At 47.3% G+C, this 9,265-nt stretch overlaps 1 protein-coding gene across 2 annotated transcripts in view; it reads right to left on the reverse strand.

Annotated features, from left to right (window-relative positions):
• The window catches only part of CIT (citron rho-interacting serine/threonine kinase), a 123,191-nt gene extending 114,979 nt beyond the window's left edge, over positions 1–8,212 (reverse strand). For both annotated transcript variants that reach the window (XM_075831126.1, XM_075831117.1), the window contains exon 1: positions 7,937–8,212. The gene's annotated coding sequence lies outside the window, so the exon portion shown is untranslated. The remainder of the gene's footprint in view (positions 1–7,936) is intronic.
• Between the last annotated feature and the right edge of the window lie 1,053 nt (positions 8,213–9,265).

Raw genomic sequence — 9,265 nt, forward strand, 5'->3', positions numbered from 1 at the left:
CTAGGTACAATTAAGCAGAGACAGGTTAATTAGCAATAAGCATTAAGCAATGAAGGACTTCCCCTATAAGTATGTACCGGTAACCGGGCCCCAGCGTAAATTTTCCTTTCTCTCCAGGATCAGTTCGGAGACGGTTCCCTATCCCACTGAGGAAAAGATTTGTTCCGGGCTGTATACAGGGCTGCGTCTCAGCCCCTCAGTCACGAATGTGTACCAAGATGGCGGACATCGTCTTGGTACACGGCGACGGGGCATCTTACCTCATCCAGGTAATGGTAGCAGGAGAAGAGGACACCTGTTGGAGCATCCCCCGTTCGTCTAGGTACGAGGTAGACCACCCGCCCTCTCCCGGTACCCGGAAGTGCTGCTCAGCGTTACAGAGGCATGTATGGGGGCGGAAGTGATGTCAGCTTGGCCACGCCCCCCGGATGTGACGCGCTGATGCAACGGGCTCATAATGCCGGCGTCTCGTTTGAAATATTCCGCGCTCTGCCTCTGGACAGCCCTCTGCTTGCTAAGGTCAGTAAGGCTGTTTACATTGATGGGTCCTGATGTGTCTTGATGCTGATGGCTATGCACATTTCCTACCATGCATTTGTTTCTGCCTCTTCTCTAGATGTCTGCCAGAAGAGAAGGTAGGAAAAGGACCCATAAATCCAGGCACAGGCTTTGCAGGGAATGCCTCCAGCCTCTACCTGATGAAACTGTATCAGATCTGTGTGTATCATGCTCCACCCCAGTCGCCTCCCCTCCAAGGGAGGATTCATGGGGATTTATGCAATGGTTCAAACAACAGTTATCTGTGGTTTTTGAAGATGTCAAATCATCGCACCATGCCAAAAAGGGCCAGACGCTCTTCCTCTCCACCTCCTCAATACCAGGAGGATTCCTCCTCAGCAGGAGATTCCGAGGTGGTCTCTGACCCGCCAGACTCTGACAACCCCGAGGAATGTTGCATCTTGAGTAAGGATAAGCTCCATGATCTCCTCAGAGCGGTGAAGGATACATTGGAGACGGGGAAAGAGGTTGAGCATAAACCTAAAAAGGACAGACTGTTCTACTTTCCCGTTACCAAGGGGAAAAAAATTCCCAGCCACACTGTCTTCACGGAATGGATGAAACGGGATTGGGATAAGCCTGAGAGGAAGTCTAAACTGGGCTCTCAGTTTAAAAACCTCTACAGGCTGGATAAAGCTGGCTCCAAAGATTGGGAAAATGTACAAAACTGGATTTGCCAGTGGTTAAATTAGCAAAGAAAGCCGTTTTTCCCATCTGATGAATTAGCCCTGCTGAAAGACCCTATGGACTGCAAAGCGGATTCCCTTCTGAAGAAGGTGTATACTTCAGCAGTGGGCTCGTGCAAAGCCTCCTTGTCTTCAGTACCGGTGGCTAGGGCACTCCGGGTCTGGCTAAGCCACCTATCAAGGGATCTAGAGGATGGAGTCCCAAGGGCAGAAATTCTCCAGTCCCTCCCAGTAACGAAGTCAGCTTCGGAGTTCCTCTGCGACTCCCAGCTGGATAACATCAAATGTGCATCTAGGGCTCTGTCCCTGTCTAATGCGGCCAGGAGGGCTCATTTGCCTAAATTATGGTGTGGGGGATAATCTCTCCAAAAATAATTTTTGTGGCCTCCCTTTCCAGCCAGAATCTCCGTTTGGTCCCCAACTAACGGATATCTTGAACTCCTTAGGGGGAAGGCAAAGGGGCTAGTTTTCCTGAACTTAAAGGAACAGTGTCATCACAAATTATTTTTTTATATGTTAAAGATGTTAGTGCTTTATTAAAAACGTTTATATTTGTGTGTTTGTGTTTTACTTTTTCTTATTTTTACACTTTTTCTTCCCTATGGGGGCTGCCATTTTTTGTTCCATTTCTGTATGTGTCGATTAACGACACATACAGACATGGAATACGGCAGCCACAGTCCCATAGGGACTGCGAACGGCTCCCGTCCCATTCACTTGTGTGTACGGCGTCTGTGTGGGAACTGCGCATGCGCCGCTCCCACACAGTCCAATTTGAAATTGGCGCCGTCCGGCGCCATTTTCCTGTGGACCGGAAGTCGCGGCCGGACAGTAATATTACTACTTCCGGTCGCGGCTTCCGGACTTGCGCACTTGGACCAGCGGCAGCAGACGGAGCGGACGGGCCGGAGGGAGCCGCGGCGGCAGGAGCAGGTAAGAGATTTCAATGTATGTTCGTGTTTGTGTGTGTTTACTACTGTATGTAAACCTACTACACTGTGTGTTAGCTCAAAAAATGGCGACACACAGTGTAGGAGGTTACACCGTTCAAACCCCTCGTTTATCCCGGCACTAGCCAGGATAAAGGAGGGGGGGATGCTGAGAGCTCACTAGAGCGAGGGCTTTTTCCCCAATTTTGCAATGCTGCAATTTTGGGAATAGCTCCATCTAGTGGCCAGAAATGGGAAATTTTATAAATTAGAATTAATTTATAATATTTCCTGACTCGTGAAAAAAATAAAAAAAATTTGAACAATGTTTAATCACCCACACACTAAATGTTTAATTTAAAAAAAAAAAACATGTTTTTCTGGCAACACATTGCCTTTAAAAGGAAGGATACCAGGCGTTACTTTCGGAATCAGAGAAGAAGGTCCCCAAAGTTCAATAGAAGGTTTCCAGACTGTCAGCGCATGTTTAAAACGAAGCGGGGGAAACCCTTCCTCCTTTCGGAAGAAAAACCACGGCCCAAACCCAAACAGTTTATGACGCCGAGCCAATCCTACAAGTAAGAGCAAGGCTTCGGAGATTCTCCTCTCGGTGGTCGGTGACATCATCCAACGACTGTGTGACGACGACAATCAGAAGAGGATACTCTTTGGGGTGCAGAAATCTCCCCCAGACCACCTTGTCCTCAACAGGCATCACAATCTGATAGTCCATCGGCTTCTACAGTACAGGTCTTTCTCCAGAAAGCAGCCCTGGAAGATGTTCCAGTCTCAGAAAGAGGGCAAGGAGTTTAATCCAGAGTGTTCCCGGTGCCCAAATCAGATGGCAGTTGGAGACTGGTAATAGACCTGACCTTCCTCAATCAATATCTGGTGAGGAGAACCTTTAAGATGGAGATTATCCGGTCGGTGATGAGCCTTCTGGAAAGGAACGATGATGTTCTGGCAACAATCGACCTGACGGACGCATAATTATATGTCCCTATTCTGGCCGCACACAAAAAGTACCTCCGACTGGCAGTCCAGACGCAGGGTGGAATACAGCACCTGCCTACCCTTCGGGATTTTGTCGGCACCTCGTGTGTTCACGAAAATCGTGGTGGTCCTAACAGCAGCGCTGAGGCAGAAAGGGATGTGTGGTCCCTTACTTGGACAACTGGCTAATAAAAGCGCCATCAAAGTCCCTGCTCAAAGAGCATCTCCAAACCACATTGGAATTTCTTCACTTTCACGGGTTCCTGGTGAACTTCAGAAAGTCACAGCTCTCACCATCACAGAATCTGAAATTCTTAGGATTCATGGTGAATTCCCGCCCAATGACAGTCAAGTTGTCTCCGGAGAGGATTACTGCAATTCAGGATTCAATAAAACGCCTTATTTGCCATCCGAATATATCGGTTCGAGGGGCCTTGAAAGTCCTAGGTCTAATGACCTCATCCATAGATGCGGTCCCCTGGGCCAAAGCCCACATTAGATCATTACAGCTAGACATCCTCAGATCCTGGGACAAGACCTCAACTGGTGGTTAATTCCGGACACTCTCCAGTCCGGCAAATCCCTTGTTCCCCCACCACAGAAAGTCCTCACAACGGATGCCTCCTCCTGGGGCTGGGGTGCCCATGTAGATCACCTATGGGTTCAAAACAGATGGAGTCAGAAGGAAGTGTCACTATCTTCCAATATGAAGGAACTCAGAGCAGTGAGATTATCGCTAATGTCCTTCCAGTCTCATCTGGGAAATTCCCAGATCCTGGTCCAGTCGGACAACCTATCTACTGTTTTCTATATAAACAAGCAAGGAGGAACGAGGATTGCCTCAATGTCGGCCAAATGCAGACGACTTATGAGTTGGGCAGAACAACATTAGTTGGGAATTGCAGCAGTTCACATCAAGGGCTCCTTGAACCACACTGCAGATTTCCTCAGCTGCAATATCCTCCATCCGGGGGAGTGGAGTCTCAACCCTCAGGTTTTCAGCAGCTTAACTGGCACATGAGGAATGCCAGACTTGGATGTGATGGCATCGGAAGAGAACAACTAAGTCCTCGGCTTCTGTTCTCTATACCATTCCCGCCATGAAGCAGCATTGGACAGCCTGTCTGTCAGCTGGAGAGAAAAATTAATCAACATCTTTCCTCCCCTCCCCTTAATACCCAAAGTATTGAGAAAAGTTTGGGACGAAAAAGCGGAAGCCATTGCAATCCTGCCATTTTGGCCCCGCAGAGCCTGGGTCTCCCTAGCCTTGTCTCTCCTGAAAGGCAGGTTCCTGAAACTACCGGTGTCACCGGACCTTCTGTCCCAAAAAGGGGTGCATCACCCGAACCCTCGCAGTCTACATCTCACGGTCTGGAGACTAACTGGGAGAATCTGACAGAAATCGGGCTCTCGACTGAGGTCATTAACACTTTGCTATCAGCCAGACGCCCCTCAACGGTCAAAGTATACAACAGAATTTGGGCCCTGTTTACCTCCTGGTGCTCTAAGAATTCAGCAAATACAGTTTCTCTGAATACTATCCTGCAATTTCTTCAGGAGGGCTTCAATAAAGGGTTGAAGCTAAATACCCTTAAGGTGCAGTTCACGGCAATCAATGCCCAATTGCAAAATCGGTTCTCCAACCAGCAGTTTGTGAAGACCTTCTTCAAGGCTTTAAAGAGGCTCTGTCACCAGATTTTGCAACCCCTATCTGCTATTGCAGCAGATAGGCGCTGCAATGTAGATTACAGTAACGTTTTTATTTTAAAAAAACGAGCATTTTTGGCCAAGTTATGACCATTTTTGTAGTTATGCAAATGAGGCTTGCAAAAGTCCAAGTGGGTGTGTTTAAAAGTAAAAGTCCAAGTGGGTGTGTATTATGTGTGTACATCGGGGCGTTTTTAATACTTTCACTAGCTGGGCGCTCTGATGAGAAGTAACATCCTCTTCTCTTCAGAACGCCCAGCTTGTGACAGTGCAGATCTGTGACGTCACTCACAGGTCCTGCATCGTGACGGCCACATCGGCACCAGAGGCTACAGTTGATTCTGCAGCAGCAACAGCGTTTGCAGGTAAGTCGATCTTACCTGCAAACGCTGATGCTGCTGCAGAATCAACTGTAGCCTCTGGTGCCGATGTGGCCGTCACGATGCAGGACCTGTGAGTGACGTCACAGATCTGCACTGTCAGAAGCTGGGCGTTCTGAAGAGAAGAGGATGTTACTTCTCTTCACAGCGCCCAGCTAGTAAAAGTATTAAAAACGCCCCGATGTACGCACCTAATACACGCCCACTTGGACTTTTACTTTTAAACACACCCACTTGGACTTTTGCAAGCCTCATTTGCATAATTACAAAAATGGTCATAACTTGGCCAAAAATGCTCGTTTTTTAAAAATAAAAACGTTACTGTAATCTACATTGCAGCGCCTATCTGCTGCAATAGCAGATAGGGGTTGCAAAATCTGGTGACAGAGCCTCTTTAAGAAACCTTAGCCCAGTCTCTCAGGTACCCTCTCCTTCCTGGGACCTTTCAATAGTGGTGTTGGCTCTAACAAACCCACCGTTTGAACCCATGCAAGAGTCATCCATCAGATTTCTCTCCTTCAAGGCCTTCCTGGTGGCAATTACGTCGGCCAGGCGCATAAGCGAGCGTCAGGCCCTCTCCTTCAAAGAACCCCATTTAATAGACCTGGGAGATTGTCTTCTACTGCGGTTCTTGCCTAAAGTTCCTTCCTTTAGGAAGATAAACCAAGAGATATTATTGCCAGTTCTTTTCCCTCATCCCCAAGGTGAAGATCAGGAGAATTGGCATACACTGGACGTGAGAAGAGCAGTTCTCACTTATATTCAAATGCCAAAGGCTTTTAGGAAAACAGAAAATCTGTTCCTTCAACATGCTGGTCCTAATGAGGAACAAAAAGCAAGTAAAGCCACCCTAGCCAGGTGGATTAGGTCAACAATTGAAAAATGCTATCATCTCAGTGACCTTCAATCTCCTCTGCAGATCAGGGCATATTCCTCACGCTCTACAGCTACCTCATGGGCAGAAGTGGGGCATAGTCCCCTGGATCAAATGTGCAGAGCTGCTACGTGGGCATCCACGTCAACCTTTGTCAAGCACTACAGGCTCGACTCACTGGCATCAGAGGGTTCACTATTTGGCAAAAGAGTGCTTGAAATGGCGTCTGATATCCCGCCCATATAGCTATTGCTTGGCAAGTCCCATATGTGTTGTGCTGCCAAGGACGATCAGGAAAACGAAAATTGACTCACCAAAATTTTTATTTCCTGGAATCCGTAGGCAGCACAAGCTTCCCCCCTGGCAGAACTTATGGCTATTGCTTCGTAAAAATACGCTAGGGCCCGGTTTCCGGTAAATACTTATAGGGGGAAGTCCTTAATGCTTATTGCCATTTAACCTGTCTCTGCTTAATTATACCTAAGGGACTAAAACCCATATGTGTTGTGCTGCCAAAGACGATCAGGAAATAAACATTTCGGTGAGTACATTTTCGGTTTTTCACGACCAATTAGCACAAGCACTGGACCCGATTTCACAGATTCCTCATAGACTTGAGCCTAAGGGGCCTGTGAAAACGGGTAATAATAGGACACATCCTATTTTTTCACAGGCCGTTCACACAGTCCATTAAAAAAAAAAACGACCGTGTGAACAGCCCCATAGAAGAACATTGTTTTTAATGCAGCTGTGTGGCGGCCATTAAAAAAACCGTCCGTGACACGGCCGATTATCCCATTCAAGTGAATAAGCCCTGACAGAGGAATTGCACATGGCAGATTTCTCGAAAAGATGCTCCAGAAATGTTATTTTACAGGGGTACAAGTCTTTACTAAAACAAACACATCAGGAGAGCGGACAGGTCCTCTTTAACCCATTCACTGCCAAGAACATATGTAAAACATCAAGAATGTAAGCACTTGCCGAAAATTGAATAAGGGCCAAAGCTTAGGTAGGATTGCGGCGTGAGATACTTTTACAATGTCTAAGGCGTCTACTGTAATAAAATGTATACAGGGATGGTAGGAGCTTTTATTTTAGAATTCAGGCTTTATTTGTGCATGTGAACTGTTGAGGCAGCTAAGGGTTAATCACGGTTCTTCAACTTTCTAATACACTTTATGTTTCAATACTTGCAATGCTCTTTGAGCCAAACACAAATCCAGTCTGCAACAATGTATCAGCCGGGAGACTAAACTGTAAACAACTGTATCCACTTCTCTGCCCAGAGAAGAACTAGCTCTGTAGGGTGTTCCCATTCACTGACAGCAAACAGGTGGAAAATGCTGATGGTAATATACACAAACTATATTACAACTGACTCTGGTGTCAAATCACAACTATTTATATTCCTCATAGAAGTCAATAGAAACGTTTCCATAATTTTCACGTGTAAATATCACAAAAGTCGGGGTAAATTGTGATTTTGAACGGCTGACGCATATAACCATGACAGAAGTCGCACAAGAAAGGATGTCGTCTCAATATGTATCAATATCTGGCCGCTGACGATAGGACAGACTTCATTTACACTATATATTCTATAATAAACGTTCACCTATATACTGACTGTGGTGAAATACACACAGGAAGACAGAGCCAGCTGACAACCCCCCTGCTGACAGGCGGCAACAACAGCCTCCTCCACACGGGACGGTGAGCTGTAATGCCCCGGACACATGACTGTCACCCCGCACATAGCAAATACCGCAGGGGTCGTACACAACAATAACCGCACTCATGACTCACCGCACTCCGCTGCTTACCGCCATTAAATTCAAACAAAATATGAGCCCTGTGGCGTCACTTCCTGGGCGGCCCTGACCGCTCCTGCCTCCTCCATCAGGGAGCACCGCACCTTGTTGTATGCACAGCGCTTCATGTTTCGTGCACTTCTCATATCACACACTTATTTTCAGTCTCTTTCTTCTAGGCCATATACACTGTCACGTTTTACAACTGCAGCTTATGCCTTCTAAAAGGAGCGCTGCCATGGTTTCCCATAAGCAGCATGTCTTTTCCAGCCTCACAGTCACTCCCCTCACTTCCAGTTTCTAGCGCCCTCTAGTGGCAGTTCAACATAGTAACCAACTGTCACTATTTTCAGAACAGTGAAAAGTAATAATTGTTATGTCTATGGACGTAGTGATGATATGCTGATGTCCTCCACGTGTCCACATGGTATTTGGGCTTTGTATTTCCTTCCATATTTATATATTTTTTTATACAAAGAACCAACATATTGTCATATTTGTTCACACCAAAGTCTGTTTTCAAAGCATTCTTGGTACAGCAATCTATTCATTCCCTAAAGCAGGGGTGGGGAACGTCCAGCCCGCGGGCACTATAAGGCCCGTGAGATCATTTGGTCGGGTCCGACCTCACGTAGGGTATGTTCACACGGCCTATTTACGGACGTAAATAGGGCGTTTTTGCCCCGAATTACGATCGAAAATAGCGCCTCAATAGCGCTGACAAACATCTGCCCATTGAAAGCAATGGGCAGACGTTTGTCTGTTCACACGAGGTGTAATTTACGCGCCGCTGTCAAATGACGGCGCTTAAATAGACGCCCGCGTCAAAGAAGTGACCTGTCACTTCTTTGGGCGTAATTGGAGCCGTTATTCATTGACTCCAATGAATAGCAGCGCCAATTACGTCCGTAATTGACGCGGCGTTCAAGCGCCTGCACATGCCGTTACGGCTGAAATTACGGGGATGTTTTCAGGCTGAAACATCCCCGTAATTTCAGCCATAACGGACGCCCTCGTGTGAACATACCCTTAGACTGCGCTGCCGCCGCGTCATTCCCTGCTTGGCTCTGTCCGCCCTACTCGCTCGCATTTAGGAGCAGGAGAAGGGCGGACGGAGCCAAGTATGGCGGCTGGATCGTTCTGAGTGAGTTTGGTGCGTGCCGACCTAAGAGTGGACCAGTCCGGTCACCTGACCTGAGTCAGTGAGGTCAGGTGACTCAGGTCAGGTAACCGGACTGGTCCACTCCCGGGCCGCACAGTCTAGTCACCTGATCTCATGTCAGTGACGTGAGATCAGGTGACTGGACTGGTCCACTCCCATCAC

The sequence above is a fragment of the Rhinoderma darwinii genome, chromosome 1 (genome assembly GCF_050947455.1).
Source record: "Rhinoderma darwinii isolate aRhiDar2 chromosome 1, aRhiDar2.hap1, whole genome shotgun sequence".
Lineage (NCBI taxonomy): Eukaryota > Metazoa > Chordata > Amphibia > Anura > Rhinodermatidae > Rhinoderma > Rhinoderma darwinii.